The 14,747-nt window shown below is 45.4% G+C and overlaps 1 pseudogene; it reads right to left on the bottom strand.

The window, feature by feature from the left end:
- Nucleotides 1-11,736: 11,736 nt before the first annotated feature.
- On the bottom strand, nt 11,737-12,107 carry LOC116545679 (annotated as a pseudogene).
- Nucleotides 12,108-14,747: the final 2,640 nt, after the last annotated feature.

The following is a 14,747-nucleotide window of genomic DNA, read 5'->3' as shown; positions in this document are numbered from 1 at the left end:
CTCTGTCCCTGCCAAAACTCATGTGAAATTGTAATATGGGGTATGTTAAAGGAGGCGCTTGCTGGAAGGTGATTTAATCACGGTGGACAGTGGTGTTTGGAAGTGAGGGTGTGGGGCACAAATGGTTAACACTATCTTCTTAACGCTGTCTGCGTGATAGTGCATTCCCATGACGAATGAATACTGACCTTCTGGCTTTTGAACTTACATTGGGCCTGTTTCCCCTTGTGTTACTTTAATGGAATTTCTTTTCCACTGGACGGCACATTTTGCCTTAACAAGCTTACTCATGCATGTACCGTCATTGTATCTTGAAAGACAAGAACTCCCTTTTAAATTCAGGGATTCACAGGCAGAAGGGTCTGTAGCCTTGTCTTGGATAAGGGTTTGAACTTTTTACATTTGAATTACTGCCGAAATTGTGATATTGTGCTGGCCTAGAGCCAGAACCGGAGCAAAACTATTTTATAAAATGCAAAACTGTTTTTAGGTAAGTTGAAATGGCTGCCCCATTCTCCTTACAATAACTACTGTCCTTGGCCTCTGTAAATAGAACTGCTAGTTTGTTCTTCAAAACTATGTAAAGCTGCTTACCTTTTCTTATCAGTAACTGCCAGAATTGCTAGCCTTTGCTTACCGGCAATTGCCAGACTAAGCAGCCCAAGCTAGTTCCATCCTGGTTCCTGTGACTTGTAATAAGTAACTAAGGTCTGTGATTTCCACCTTAACCAGATAATGTGTAAACAAATGTTTATCTTGACTTCTGTAAACCACTTAAGTAACAAACGGAATGACAAAAGTCCCCTGGCCCTTGGAATGTCCGGAGACCCCCACCCTCATCTCTGCCCAGGAGGTAATTTACAGAATCCACTAGCCCTCGGAATGTCTGAAGCCTTTTCATCCCCGCCCCTCACCCCCACTCCCAAGGTGGTTTTTCGGGTATAAAAAATCGTGGCACCCTCCTGTTGCTGCCACAGGTTGGAGAGACGTGAGTCCTCTGTGGTCGCCGGCATAATAAATGACCCTGCAATCTGGCATACTTTTGTCTTGTGATAACTTTCTACACTCGGTCAAATACAACACATGGGCCTCTGCCTCTGCAACAGGCTACTCCCACTTCCTACTACCCAGCACCCTTTCACCACCCTACTGCTACCCGACTCCTCCCCACCCTACACACTCCTTTTTCCTTCCACCCACAACCTCCGCCAGTCCATGATTAAATCACTCCCACCAGGTACTACCTCCAACATTCAGACACGAATGTTGATAGAGAAACATACCCAAACCTTATTATGCTGGTCCTGACATCCCCAGATCTCATGTCCTTCTCACACAGAGGGAAAATAATGCAAGCATGTGTTTTAAAAAGTTTCCAAGGCCGGGCACAGTGGCTCAAGCCTGTAATCCCAGCACTGTGGGAGGCCAAGGCGGGTGGATCACGAGGTAAAGAGATCGAGACCATCCTGGTCAACATGGTGAAACCCCGTCTCTACTAAAAATACAAAAAAATTAGCTGGGCATGGTGGTGCGTGCCTGTAATCCCAGCTACTCAGGAGGCTGAGGCAGGAGAATTGCCTGAACCCAGGAGGCGGAGGTTGCGGTGACCCGAGATCGCGCCATTGCCCCCCCCCGGGGAAAAAAAGCGAAACCCCGTCTCAAAAAAAAAAAAAAAAAAATGTTTCCAAAAGTATTAACTAATTCCAGCAGCAACTCAAATGTAAAAAATTTAAGTGTCATCCAAGACAAGGTTAGTCCCTTCTGCTTATGAGTTCATGAAATTAAAAACAAGATTTTTTTTTTTTTTTTTTTTTAGGCCGGGCGTGGTGGCTCACCCCTATAATCCCAGCACTTTGGGAGGCCGAGACGGGTGGATCACGAGGTCAAGAGATCGAGACCATCCTGGTCAACATGGTGAAACCCTGTCTCTACTAAAAATACAAAAAAAAATTAGCTGGGCATGGTGGTGCGTGCCTGTAGTCCCAGGTACTCAGGAGGCTGAGGCAGGAGAATTGCTTGAACCCAGGAGACAGAGGGTTGCAGTGAGCTGAGATCGCGCCATTGCACTCCAGCCTGGGTAACAAGAGCGAAACTCCGTCTCAAAAAAAAAAAAAGACTTTTTAAATTTCAAGGTGCAATGATGGTAAAGGCATTGGATAAGCTTTCTCAAGCCAAAAGGAAGATTTTTCCCAGAAAAATAATACAATGGGATCACAGACCCAACGCACATCCAAAACCCAGCAGGACGGCATTTACTCAATCTTAAAGCTCCAAAATCATCAAGAGAATTCACTATCACTGGGACAGCATTAAGGATACAGTGTTTAACTATCTGTGAAGCATATGCCACTGACCTTCATCTTTCATCCCCACCCCCAAAACAATCTCCCTCATTCTCCCCACAACCCTACCTCCAAACACCACCCTTCACCATGATTAAATCACCTTCTACCAGGTCCCACATTTAACATTCCCCATTACAATTCCACATGAGTTTTCCCAGGGACACAGAGCCAAATCACATTATCCCCTTGGCCCCCCAAATATCATGTCTTTCTCACACCGCAAAATACAATGATGCCTTCTCTATACTTCCACAATATCTTAACTCATTTCAGCATTTACTCAAATGTCCGAATCCCAAAGTCTCATCTGACACAAGGCTGCAGTCTCTTCTGCCCCTGAGCCTCTGAAATACAAAGCAAGTTAACTATTTATGAGGCAAAATGATTGTACAGGAATTGAATAAGCATTCCCAGCCAAGAAGAAGACATTAGCCAGAAAGAAGCACAAAACACAGATGAGACTTACAGACCCTATGCAAGTCAAAAACCCGGAAGGCAGTCATTCAGTCTTACAGCTCCAAAATCATCTTTTTTGAATCTATGACTGACATCCAGAGCACGGGGTGGTGTGACGGCTGGGCCCCCAAGGCACTGAGGAGCTCTGCAACAGTAGATTTGTGGGATCTTTCCTCCACAGCTGCCCTCATGAGCTGGGCTGGTGTTGAGTGCCTGTAGCTTTTCAACACTGACTGCAAACTGTTGGTGGGTCTGCAAATGAGGTATCTGGAGAATGGTGTCTCCCTCTGTGGGGCTCCAACCCTATATGTTTCTTTTATACTGCCCTAGTAAACATTTCCCATGAGGCTCTGCCTCTTGGAAAAGCTTCTGCCTGGACAACCAGGTTTTTGCATACATAGTCTGGAGTCTAGACGAAGGCTTCCAAGCCTCTAGTCCCCTGCTCTGTGCACCTGCTGGCTTAACACTATGTAGAAGCCACCAAGGCTTGGAGCTTGCACCCTCTGAAGCAGTGACTCAGGCTGTACCTGTGCATCTTTCAGCCATGGCTGGATCTGGAGCCGGAGCTGCAGGGATGCAGGCAGCAGTGTCCTGAGGCTGCATACCCCAGCAGGGGCTATAGGCTGGGCCAGGAAACCATTCTTTTGTCCTAGGCCTCAAGGTCTGTTACAGCAAGCTCTGCTGCATAGGTCTCTGAAAGGCCTTCAAGGCCTTTTCCCCATTGTCTTGGCTATTAGCGCTGGGCTCCATTTTATACACATTTCTGAAGCTTTCATAGATTTTCCCACTAAAAATTAGCTTTATTTTAACTACTTTGCCTGGGTGCAAATTTTCCAAACTTTTAAGCTCTGCTTCTCATTTAAATATAAGTTTCAACTTGAGGTCATTTATTTGGTCACACATAAAACCACAGGCTGTTTGGCGCAGAGGGGACACTTCTTCAGCTTTGCTACCTAGAAGTTCATTCCACCAGATACACCCTAAATTATCACCCTCAAGCTCAAAGTTTTGCATGTCTCCAAGACCAGATTACCGTGCAGCCACGTTCTTTGCTAAGGCATAACAAAAGTAATCTTGGCTCCTGTTCCCAGTAACTTTCTCATTTTCATTTGACACCTTCAAATCTGGCCTCTGTGTCTATCCCTCTGACACCCTTTTAACTATAACTATGTCACAAGTCTCTGCAGTAGTCCAAACTTCCCCTCATCTTTCTGTTTTCCTTCAAGCCCTCCAAACTCTCCAATCTTTGGCTGTTACTCACTTCTTCACCTGCTTCTACATTTTCAGCTATCTTTCTTGCAGGCGGGCAATGTGGTAAAAGAAGAAAAGTCAGTTTTCTGGGGGAAAATTAACAAAGGTTTCAGATATTTGCATAAAAAGAAGCTGAGTGTTGGTGGCCAAGTCAACAGAGAAAGTCCTTGAAGGCATTTCAAAGCTTCACTTCCTAATTTTCTGTAGATCATAAAGGGGTTAAATTGGCAGAGGGTTCCACAGGAGGTAAAGAAAACATAGAAAATTCTGCTTCTGGGAGGCCTCAGGAAGCCTCCCAATCATACCAGAAGACCAAACAGCAACAGGATGTTTCATATGGCAGAAGTAAAAGCAGGACAGAGAGAGAAAAAAGGTGCCACACCCTGTTATAAAACCAGATCTCATGAGAACTCAGTATCATTCGAAGACGGTGCTTAACAACTGGTGAAAGATCCACCCCCCACCACACTCCCACCCCCAACCATATCCCTGCCCAACACCACACCACCACCCTCCACCTCACCCCCAACCCTACTGTTGCCAGACAGAAGCCTGCTGTAGAAGGAGAACGCATTGGAAAACCTCTATTGGGGCAGTAAAGAAGGAAAATATGGGCTTGGAGCCTCTACACAGGGGGCCACCAACCTCCAGTCCTCAGATTCATAAACCCACCAACAGTGTGACCCTCAGTGTGGAAGAGCTGCAGGCCCTCAACAGCTGCCCAGCCCATGAGAACAGCCATGGGGGCTAAACCCTGAGAAGCCACAGGTGCACGGCTGAAGGGGAGGCTTTCCATGAGCCTCTGCCTTTGCAGCGGGCTACTATTCCCCCTTCCTACTACCCACCACCCTCTCACCACCCTAATGCCAACCTACTCCCTTCCACCCTACCCACCTCTTTTTCCTTCCACCCCCACCAACCTCCCATCTATGATTAAATCACCTCCCACCAGGCCCCACTTCCAACATTTGGGAATATAATTCCACATAAGTTTTAGTAGGGACACAGCAAAACCACATTATTTTGCCCCTGACACTCTGAATCTCATGTCCTTCTCACAGAGGGAAATACAAACAAGTTGTTTCAAAAGTTTCCAAAATTCTTAACTCATTCCAGCAGTAACTCAAATGTAAAAAGTTCAAAGTCTCATCCAAGACAATGCTACAGTCCCTTCTCCTATAAGTCTCTGAATCTAAAAAGGAGTTCTTTCTTTTCAAGATACAATGATGGCACAGGCATTGGGTAAGCTTGCTCAGTCCAATGGGGAGAACTTTTTCAGAAAAAATAACAGAATTGAGACACAGGCCCAGTGCAAGTCCAAAACCCAGCAGGACAGTATTTATTCACCACGCGAACTCGTTATCACACAGACCGCATTAAAAAGATAGTGTTCGGTTATCTGCAAAGGATCTGCCCCCCAGCCCCATCTTTTACTCCCAACCCCACCATAACCCCCTCAAACTCCCTCCACCCTCACTTCTAACTCCCACTGTCAACCATAATTAAATCACCTTCCGTCAAGGCCCACATTTAACGTTCCACATTACAATTCCACATGACTTTTGGTAGGGACACAGGGCCAAATCATATTATTCCTTCCCTGGCCCCCCAATCTTATGTTCTTCTCACACTGCAAAATACAATGATGCCTTCTCTACAGTCTCCCAATATCTTAACTCATTCCAGCATTTACTGAGATGTCCAAAGCCCAAAGTCTCATCTGAAACAGGCTGCAGTCCCTTCTGCCTCTGAGCTTCTGACATGCAAAGCAAGTTAACTTGCTTTGTATTGTACAGGCATTGCATAAGCATTCCCAGCCAAAGGAAGAAATTTGCCAGAAAGAAGCACATGAAACTTACAGACCCCATGCAAGTCAAAAACCCAGTAGGCCAGTCATGCAATCCTACAGCTCCATAATCATCTTTTTTGAATCTACATCCCACATCCAGAGCATGGGGTGATGTGATGGCTGGGCTCCCAAGGCATTGAGCAGCTCTGTACCTGTGGCTCTGCACGGTTTATCCTCCACAGGTGCCCTCATGGCTGGGCTGATGTTGAGTGTCTGTAGCTTATAACATTAAGCGTGCACGCTGTTGGTGGGTCTATAATCTGGGGTCTGGAAAATGCTGCATCCCTTTATGGGGGCTCCCATCTTATACTCTCTGTCTGTACCGCCTGAGTAGAGGTTTCCCGTGAGGCCCTGCCCTGGGAAAAGCTTCTGTCTGAACACCCAGGTTTTTCCATACATACTCTGGAGTCTAGATGAAGGCTCTCAAGCCTCTAGTCCTGTGCTCTGTGCACTTGTTGGCTTGATACTATATGGAAGCTACTGAAGCTTGAGGCTTTCTCACTGTTAAGCAGTGGCCCAAGTTGTACCTGTGCACCTGTCAGCCATGGCTAAAGCTGGAGCTGCAGGGATGCAGGCAGCAGTGTCCTGAGGCTGCACACAGCAGCAGGGCCATGGGCCGGGCCCAGGAAACCATTTTTCTGTCCTGGGCCTCAGGGCCTGTGAAAGCAAGGGCAGCTGCAAATGTGTCTGAAACGCCTTCAATGTCTTTTTCCCATTGTCTTGGCTATTAACACTGGACTCCATTTTACACACATTTCTGAAGCTGTCTTGAATTTTCCCACTGACAATCAGCTTTTCTTTTTGACCACTTGGCCAGGCTGCAAATTTCCAAACTTTTAAGGTCTGCTTATCATTTAAATAGAAGTTTCAACTTGAGGTCATTTATTTGGTCAAACATAAGACCACATGACACAGACAGGACACCTCTTGAGTTTTGGTGCCTAGAAGTTATTTCCAATAGATACACGCTAAATCGTCACCCTCAAGTTCAAAGTTTCATGGGTGTCCAGGGCAGGGGCACCATGCAGCCATGTTCTTTCCTAAGGCAAAACCGAAGTAACCTTGGCTCATGTTCCCAGTAAGTTCCTCATTTTCATCTGAGCCCTCCTAAGCCTGGCCTTCACTGTCCATGCTTCTGTCACCTATTTAATTATAACGATTTAACAAGTCTCTACAGGGGTCCAAATGTTCTCTCACCTTCCTGGCTTCTTCAGAGTCTTCCTACCTCTCCAATCTTTGGCCATTACCCACTTCTGAACATGCTTCTACATTTTCAGCTATTTTTGTTGCAGACTGACAATGTGGTAAAAGAAGAAAAGTTCATTTTTAGGTTGAAAATTTACACAGGCTTCATATATTTGCCTGAAAAGAAACTGAGTGCTGATTGCCAAGACAATGGAAAAAAGGCCTTGAAGGCATTTTATAGCTCCACTTCACATCACTAATTTTCTGTATGATCATTAAAAAAAAAAAGTTGAACTAGCCCATGGTTCTGCAGGCTTTACAGAAAATATAGAGGCTTCTGCTGGGAGGATTCAGGACGCTTCCCAATCATAACAGAAGACTAAGCAGCAACAGGATTTTTTGTATGCCAGAGGTGCAAGCCAGAAGGAGAATGGAAAAAGATGCCACGTCCTGTTATACAACCAGATCTCATGAGAACTCCCTATCACAAGATCAGCATGGAGAAGATTGTGCTTAACCACTGGTGAAAGATTCATCCCCCACCACACCCCCACCCACAACTGTTTCTAGGAAGAAGCCTGTTGCAGAGGCAGAGCCTCTTAGAAAACTTGTACTAGGGTAATACAGAAAAAAAAAATGGGCTTAGAGTCCCCACATAAAAGGCACCACAGATACCAGATTCATAAACCCACCAACAGCTTGCACCCTCAGTGTGGAAAGGTACAGACACTCAGCACCAGCCCAACCCACGAGGGCAGCCGCAAGGGCTAAACCCTGTAAAGCCACAGGTGCACTGCCAACGTAGAGGCTTTCCACGAGCCTCTGCCTCAGCCTCAGGCTACTCCTCCTTCCTACTACCCACCACCCTCTCCCCCCCCACTCCTCCCGACCCTACTCACTTCTTTTTCCTTCCACCACAACGCCCTCCAGTCCATGATTAAATCATCTCTAACCAGGCCACATCTCCAACATTTGGGAATATAGTTCCCATGAGTCTTTTTTAGGGAAACACACTCAAACCATATTATTCTCATCCTGACACCCCTGGATCTCATGTCCTTCTCACAGAGCAAGACACAAACATACATTTTCAAAAGTTTTTAAAAGTCTTAACTCATTCCAGCAGTTACTCAAATGTAAGAAGTTCAAGTCTCATCCAAGACAAGGCTACAGTTCTTTCTGCCTATGAGTCCCTGAATTTAAAAGGGAGTTCTTTTCTTTCAAGATACAATCTTGAAATACAGTCACCCAATGTCTTAACTCATTCCAGCATGTCTTAACTCCTCCCCACCCTACCCATTTTTTCCTTCCATCCATAACCCGCTCCAGTTCATGATTAAATCACCTCCCACCAGCCCTAACTCCAACAATTCCACATGAGTTGTTCTAGGAAAACACAGCCAAACTGCCTTATTCTGACACTGACATCCCCGGATCTCATGTCCCTCTCAGCGCAAAATACAAGCATGCCTTATCAAAAGTTTCCAAAGTCTTAACTCATTCCAACAAAAGCTCAAGTGTAAAAAGTTCAAGGCTTATCCAAGAAAGGCTACAGTTTTTTTCTGCCCATGAGTCCCTGAATTTAAAAGGGAGTTCTTTTAAGATACAATAATGGGACAGGCATTGGGTAAGCTTTCTCAGCTTAAAGGGAAGATTTTTGCAGAAAAATAACACAGTTGGGACACAGGCCCAATGCAAGTCCAAAAACTAGTAGGACAGAATTTATTCATCATGAGAACTCAATATCACACAGATGGCATTAAGGAGATAGTGTTTAACCATTTATGAAGGATCTGCCCCCCAGTCCCATGTATCACCCCCATCCCCAGTATGAACCCCCATTCTTTCCACACCTTTAATTCCAACCCTCACTGTCCACCATGATTAAATTACCTTTCACCAAACCCCACCTTTAACATTTTCCATTACCATTCCACATGAGTTTTGGTAGTGTGACATGGTAATTGCCCCATAAACTGTGTGCCTTCACCATACCTCATCTTTCTGTTGAAACTGCTCTCTGTAACCCTAATGTGGCAGGCAAGCAGTCCAAACCAATGCCATTTTGGCCCCTGTGCCATTTTAAGAAAAACTAAGACTTGTAATAAGTAACTAAGGTCTGTAATTTTCCACCCTACCCAGACAATGTGTAAACTAATGCTTATCTTGACTTCTGTGAACCACTTAAGTAACAATCGGAATGTCCAAAGCCCCTCACCCTCACCCCCACCCAGGAGGTGGTTTACAGGCATAAAAGGTCTTGACATCCTCCTTTTGGGGCCACGGGTTAGAGAGATGTGAGTCCTCTGGCAATAAAGACCCTGTAATTTGGCCTAGTCTTGGTCTCAGTGGTGATTTTGCACTCGCTCAGTTACAACAGTAGGGACACAGAGTCAAATTATATTATTCTGCCCCTGGTCCCCCAATCTCATGTCTTTCTCACACTGCAAAACACAATAAGGCCTTCTCTACACTCCCTCAATATCTTAACTCATTCCAACATTTACTCAAATGTCCAAAGCCCAAAGTCTCATCTGACACAAGGCTGCAGTCTCTTCTGCCCCTGAGCCTCTGAAATACAAAGCAAGTTAACTACTTACAAGGTACAATGACTGTACAAGCATTGAGTAAGCATTCCCAGTCAAAAGGAAGACATTTGCCAGAAAGAAGCAAAAACACAGATGGGACTTACAAGCCCCATGCAAGTCAAAAACCCAGCAGGCCAGTCACTCAATCCTATGTTAGGGACAAGCTGCCTCAGAAAACCTCTTTGCACAAGCTGACCCCTTCCTCCAACTCTGATTGCTCTGCAGCTGCAGTTCTGAACTCCTTCCTAGGTGCCACATCAAGGCTGCCAGACATCCTACAATTAAGCAAAGCCTGATTACAGCCGTCGGGCAACTTGGGGGAGAACAGGGAAAATAAATGTTTGTTATCCATGCTTGTAAATTTCTGTTTAACACATAAATTTCTGTTATCCATACTTGTAAATTTCTGTTTAACACATTCTGTTTAACACATGTTCTGGTTTTTTTTTTAACTGCCACCAGAAAAGTCACAGAATTATATATTGTAAGTCTGTTACAAGTTAACAAACTGTCTCTTTGCCTGTTACAGGCTGATAGATTATCTTATTCCTGAAACTCCTTTATGCCCCTCTCACCCCATATAAACCACTCCATTTTAAAGCTTGGGGCTGCCTCCTCTGACTGTTATGGGGCATCCTGTCAGGTTAATAAAACATGCTTGCCTGACTTTGGGCCTATTCTCCTTTCTCTCAGCTAACCTTACATCCTACAGCTCCAACATCAGTTTTTTGAATCTATGTCCCACAACCAGAGCGCAGGGTGGTGTGATGGCTAGGCCCCCAAAGCCTTGGGCTGTGGCTTTGCAGGATTTATTCCCCCAAAGCTGGCCTCATGGGCCGGGCTGATGTTGAGTGCCTGTAGCTTTTCAAAACTGAGAGTGCAAGCTGTTCAGGGGGCTCTATCAATCTGGGGTCTGGAAAATGGTGCCTCCCTGTGTGGGGGCTCCAACCGTATCTGTTCCTCTGTGCTGCTCTAGTAAAGGTTTCCCATGAGGCTCTGTCTCTTTGAAAAGCCTCTTCCTGAACACCCAGGTATTTCTGTACAAACTGGAGTCTAGAGGAAGGCTCGCAAGCCTCTAGTCTCATGTTCTGTGCATCTGCTGGCTTAACACTATGTGGAAGCCACCAAGGCTTAGAACTTACACCATCTGAAGTGGTGACCAAAGCTATACCTGTGTATCTTTGAGTCAGGGCTGGACCTGGAGCTGCAGGTATGCAAGCAGCAGTGTCCTGAGGCTGCTCACAGAAACGAGGCCACCATTCTTCTCTCCTAGGCCCCAGGGCCTGTGACAGCAAGGGCTGCTGCAAAGGTCTCCGAAATGCCTTCAAGGCCTTTTTCCCATTGTCTTGGCTGTTAGCACTGGGCTCCGTTTTATGCAAATTCTCAAAGCCTTTTTGATTTTTTAACTTAAAATCAGCTTTTCTCTTTAACCACTTGGCCAGGCTGTGAATTTTCCAAACTTTTAAGCTGTGCTTCTCATTTAAATAGAAGTTCCAACTTGAGGTCATTTAGTTGGTCACACATAAGTCAACAGGGTGTTTGAGGCAGACAGGACACTTCTTGAGGTTCGATGCCTAGAAGTTCATCCCACCAAATACACCCTAAACTATCACCCTAAAGTTCAAAGTTTCACAGGTGTCCCTGGCAGGGGCACTGCACAGTCATGTTCTTTGCTGAGGCAAAACAAAAGTAACCTTGGCTCCTGTTCCCAGTAAGTTTCTTATTTTCATCTGAGGTCTTCTAAGCTTGGCCTTTACTATGCATACTTCTGTCAGCCTTTTAATTACAACTATTTAACAAGTCTCTACAGTGTTCCAAATTTTCCTTATCTTCCTGTCTTCTATGAAGCCCTTTGAACTCTCCAACCTCTGGCTGTTAGCCACTTCTAAACCGGTTTCTACATTTTCAGCCATCTTTGTTATAGCCTGGCAATGTAGTAAAAGAGTAATAGTCCATTTTCAGGGGGAAATTTATGGAGGCTTCAGATATTTTTTCTTTTTTTTTTTTTAACACATCTTATTTTATTCAGATAGCAGTCTGATCACACGTGGTCCAACAACACTCAAATAATAAATCAAACATAACCAGATGTTAAAGATTGGTCTTCAAACATCATAGCCAATGATGCCACGCTTGCCTATGATCTCTCCGACATAAAACCACATCAACACCTCAGTGGCCACCAAACCATTCAGCACAGCTTCCTTAACTGTGAGTTGTTTGAAGCTACCAGTCTGAGCACTATTGACTATTTCTTTCAGGCTCTGAATAGCTCTAGGGAATCTCAGCAGGGGTGGGAAGAATCAGCTCAACCTTGGCGTAGTACCAAAATGTGGCCAACTGAGGCTTCGAATAAGTCACAGCAGCGTTCACCAGTGCCGAGGTCTTCTCCACAAGGTTATGGATAAATTGGGCCATGGTTCTGGGATGGAAAGTCCGTCGCCCCGAATGGCCGGCTGAATGTCACCCCCCTAGATATTTTCATAAAATGAAGCTGAGTGTTGGTTGCCAAGACTATGGGGAAAATTTACCGAAGGCATCTCAAAGCTCCACTTTGCAGCACTGATCATCTGTATAATCATAAAGAAAAGAGGTTGAATTGGATGAGGGCTCTGCAGGCTGTAGAGAAAGCATAGAGGCTTCTGCTTCTGGGAGGACTCAGGAAGCCTCCCAATCATATTAGAAGACCAAGTGGCAATGGGATATTTTACATGGAAGAAGAAGGAGCAAGACAGAGAAAGAGGTGCTACCCTATTATACAACCATATCTCGTTAGAACTCAGTATTAGGAGGAAATGGTGCTTAACCATTTGTGAAAGATCTATCCTCCACCACATCCCCACACCCCCACCACTGCACCCCTACTTCCATCCCATGCTCCACTGTTTTAAGGCAGAAGCTTGTTGCACAGGCAGAGCCTCTTGGAAAGCCTCTACTAGGGCAGTGCAGATGAAAAATTTAGGCTTGGAGCCCCTACACAGGAGGCCACCATCCTCTAGACTCCAGATTCCGACTGGCCCAACAGCTACAGGCACTCAACACCAGCCCAGCCCATGAGAGCAGCCATGGGAGCTAAACCCTGCAAAACCACAAGTTCACTGCCCTAGTGGAGGTCTTCTGTGAGCCTCTGCCTCTGCAGCAACCTACTGCCAATTCCTGCTACCCACCACCCTCTCACCACCCTACTGCCAACCTATTCCACCTACCCTACCCACTTCTTTTTTCTTCATGCCCACCAACCTCCCGTCCTTGATTAAATAACCTCCAACCAGGCCCCACCTCCAACATTCAGGAATACAATTCTACCTGAGTTAGCTAGGGAAACACAACAAACCATATTATTCTGATCCTGACACCCCTGAATCTCATGTTGTTCTTACAGAGCAACATACAAACAAGTGTTTTCAAAATTACCCAAAAGTGTTAACTCATTTCAGCAGTAACTGAAATGTAAAAAGTTCAACTTCTCATCCAAGACAAGGCCACAGTCCCCTCTGCCTATTAGTTGCTGAATTTTAAAGGGAGTTCTTTCCTTTTAAGATACAATGATGGTACAGGCATTGGGTAAGCTTTCTCAAACCAAACGGAAGGTTTTCCCAGAAAAATAACACAGCTGGGACACAGGCCGAATGCAAATCTAAAACCCAGCAGGATAGTATTCATTCATCACGAGAACTCACTATCACACAGACAGCATTAAGGAGATACTGTTTAAGGAGAAACCATTTTTTAAGTATCTGCCCCAAATTTCCATGTTTCACCCCAACCCTCACCATAAACCCCCACTTCCAGCCCCTGCTGTCCACCATGATTAAATCACTTTCCATTAAGCCCCACCTTTAACGTTCCATTACAATTCTACATGTGTTTTTGTAGAGACACAGAGCCAAATTTTATTTCTTTGCCCCTTCCCAGCCAAATCTCATGACCTTCTCTCACTGCAAAACACAATGATGCCTTCTCTACAGTTCCCCAATGTCTTAACTCATTCCAGCATGTACTCAAATGTCCAAAGTCCAAAGTCTCATCTGAGACAAGGCTGCAGTCTCTTCTGCCCTTGAGCCTCTAAAATACAAAGCACATTAAGTATATACAAGGTACAATGATTGTATAGGCATTGGGTAAGCATTCCCAGCCAAAAGGAAAAAACTGCCAGAAAGAAGAACCAATCACAGATGTGACTCACAGACTCCAGGCAAGTCAAAAACTCGGAAGGTCAGTCATTCAATCCTATAGTGCCAAAATTATATTCATTGGATCTATATTCCACATCCAGAGTACAGGGTGGTGTGATGGCTGGGATCCCAAGGCACGGGGCAGCTCTGCATCTGCGGTTTTGCAGCGTCTGTCCCATACAGCTGCCCTCATAGGGTTGGCTGATTTTGAGTGCCTGTAGCTTTTCCATACCGAGGGTGCAAGCTATTGGTGAGTCTATAAATCTGGGGTCTGAAAAATGGTGCTTCCCTGTTTGGGGCTCCAACCCTACAATATTCTTCTATATTGCTTGGGTAGAGGCTTTCCCAAGAGGCAGAGCCTCATGGGAAGCCTCTACCTGGACACCCAGGCTTTCCCGTGCGTCTTCTGGCGTCTAGACAAAGGCTCTAAAGCCTCTAGTTTTGTGTTTTGTGAATCTGCTGGCTTAATATTATGTGGAAGCCACCACGGCTTGGAGCTTGCACCCTCTGAAGCAGTAACCCAAGCTGTACCTTTGCATCTTTCAGCTATGGCTGGAGCTGGAGCTAGAGCTGTGGAGATGCAGGCTGCAGTGTCCTGAGGCTGCACACAGTAGTGAGGTCAAGGGGCTGGCCCAGGAAACCATTCCTCTCTCCTACGCCCTTGGGGCAGTGACAGCAAACTCTGCTGCAAGGTCTCTGAAATGCCTTCATGGCATTTTTTCCATTGTCTTGAATTATCAGCACTGGGATCCTTTTTATGCAAATATCTGAAGCCTTCTTGAATTTTCCCCCTGAATAGCAGCTTCTCTGTTTGACCACTTGTCCAGGTTGCAAATTTTCTTAAGGCTTAAGCTCTGCTTCTCATTTAAATATGTTTCAAATAGAAATCATTTCTTCG

This window comes from Sapajus apella, unplaced genomic scaffold (assembly GCF_009761245.1).
Source record: "Sapajus apella isolate SASKATOON/1434 unplaced genomic scaffold, GSC_monkey_1.0 scaffold332, whole genome shotgun sequence".
Lineage (NCBI taxonomy): Eukaryota > Metazoa > Chordata > Mammalia > Primates > Cebidae > Sapajus > Sapajus apella.
Note: the sequence above shows the minus strand (reverse complement) of the source record. Positions and strands in the feature narration are given on the sequence as shown.